A 2,368-nucleotide genomic window follows, 5' to 3' on the forward strand; every position below is an offset into this window, starting at 1 on the left:
CCTCCCAGATCCGCGCATGGGGCGGGAATGGCCGGCGCCGGCATCGGCGCTGGCGAGACAGGCGACAGGGGGCGTCGCACCTGACCCGAAGTTGCCGCCCGTATTGACCCGCGAGCGCTCGAGCGCAATACAGAGCGCCAACTCCTCCTCGTCTCCGGAGCTGCCGTCGGAGTGGCTGTCGGTGTTGGACATGCTCGCCGGCGCTAAGGATTTGGAAGATTTGGGAAATGAAAGCGTCGGGAAGGGGAGGGGAGTGGAACGGAGTTGTGTGAGCTAGGCTTTCTGCCGGACGGGGTTTTTTGTGGGGTCGCGATGGGCCAGCGGTGGGCCGGGCTGACATGGCGGGCGTGCCCGGACCGCCTCATACCCGCCCTACATTTGAGACGGATATGAGGGGTGCCAGTCAGTCTGGCGTTTGAGGCCCGTTTGAGAGCTCCGGTTGGGTAGGTATTTTGTGACCGGTCAGTGATCGGGCAGCCTGCCCGGACGTATGAGACGGATATAGGGCGCCTGGTTGTAGATGCTCTTTATGCCACAAGAGTGATGTTTTGTAATTTGGCCTTTGGCCTGAACTCTAAACCTTCTATCTTTTGCGTACTTAAAAAAATTGAGCATCTTCAACAAATGACCAAAAAGGGAACGAATAGGTGCAAGTTCACTGATTGTCGTGAAGAGCACGGGGGAGATGGGGGCTCCCTGGCGCAGGCCGCAGGCATGGGCGATTGGAGACTAGGGAACCATTGATGAGGACCCCCCGTGCTGGAGGTGGACATGAGGATGACAATCCACTCGATCCAACATCTTCCGAGCCCCAGATACCGAAGGACGTCGATGAGGAAAGGTTAAGAGACCGTGCCGAAGTCAACAACAGAAGCACATATGTGAACTTTAGAACGAAGTCAATAGCAACAAGCACATCCTGACTTGCAGGAAATTTCTTCAACGGGATCTTTGTTGCAAAAAAAATATATATATATTTTTTGCAGCCACACCTCTGTTGCAAAAAAATAAATAAAAATTGCAGCAACACCTCTGTTGCCAAAATTTCGGCAGCAGGACCTCTGTTGCGAAAAATGCGGTTATTGCAATAAGTAGGATGTTTTAAAGGGAGAACTATAACGACACATTTGTTGTGAAGATGGTTTTACGTGGGTAACGACATAGCCCTCGTGGAAAACTCTCGTGTGTCATGTGGACGCATCACCCCGAATCCCGTCTCCTCTGGTTAAATACAAAAAACCGGGGAAAGCCGCCCTAACACGTTGCAGAGTCAACACCATGTCGACCCGCCCCCTCTCCTCTCTCGCGCAGGCGCAGGCGCAGTCGTGTTCTCTCCTGTCGCGGCACGGAGCCCTGCTCCTTTCTTCCATAAAAGAAAGGAAAGCCGGCCGCCCGTTCCCAGCTCATACACAAGAGCAAGCAAGCAGACATGAGAGGCGCCCGCCTCGCCCCGTGCCTGCCCTTGCTCCTGCTCGCCGTCGCCCTCGCCGCGTGCTGGGGCGGAGGCGCCGACGGGCACGGTGTGCACCCGCGTCGCCATGGACGCCTCCGCCGCCGTGCGCGCGTCGCCCAACCTCCTCGGCTCGCGGGTACGCAGCACCTTGGACCTTCCTCCCTGCACCTCTTTCTTTCCCTTGCCCCTTTTTACTAGCTCTAGCAGTAGCAGTGGCCACTCCATGTCCACAGTTGTCAGTTCTGGAGGCCGGTAGGTACGTAGGCAGCGCCTGCTTCTGCTTTAGCTCTAGCACGTAGAGTAGAAGCTGTACTGTGCACAAACATGGTACTCTTCGAGCTATTGTCGTTCCGATTCTTGAGAAACTCCGCAAATATTACTCTGAAACTTGGAACTCGATCCTTTGCCGTCGTCCTGCACGGCCGGCTGAGCTCTGGAGCGTTCGTGCGCATTGATGAAGCATGTCGCTTTCATTCCCGCCCTGGCATGCATATGCATCCTTCATCCTTACTTCCTTAGCCAGTTGGCCCAACACATCGCACTAGCTGACTAGCAGCCAGTTGTCTTCCAGTCGACCTGGGATGGATGCTTGGTTTGCCGGCGGCCGGCCGTTTTCTCGACGCACCCAGCCTGGCCGTGTGTGCATCCTCCGTCCTCCCAATCGCCTCGGTACAAAGTGCCAAAGATCGATCGATCAATCGTGCATGTACCTCCATTATTCAAGTCAAGTCAACCCATGGAGCGAGAGAGATGGTCACGTGCCGTGTCGTCGATATTCCTCCACTGCTGACGTGCGCCCACTCTTATCGCTCTGCCTTTACACCGCGCGTGCCCACTGCCCTGCCCCAGGTCAAACTGATGGTACATTCCATGGAATATGCACGCGTGATTATGCAAGCCTGATTCCCGTTTACC

The 2,368-nt window shown here is 55.7% G+C and overlaps 1 pseudogene; it reads left to right on the forward strand.

Annotated features, from left to right (window-relative positions):
- The first annotated feature begins 1,273 nt into the window (after positions 1–1,273).
- The window catches only part of LOC123112566 (nucleotide pyrophosphatase/phosphodiesterase-like), a 4,321-nt pseudogene continuing 3,226 nt past the window's right edge, over positions 1,274–2,368 (forward strand).

This window comes from Triticum aestivum, chromosome 5B (assembly GCF_018294505.1).
Source record: "Triticum aestivum cultivar Chinese Spring chromosome 5B, IWGSC CS RefSeq v2.1, whole genome shotgun sequence".
Lineage (NCBI taxonomy): Eukaryota > Viridiplantae > Streptophyta > Magnoliopsida > Poales > Poaceae > Triticum > Triticum aestivum.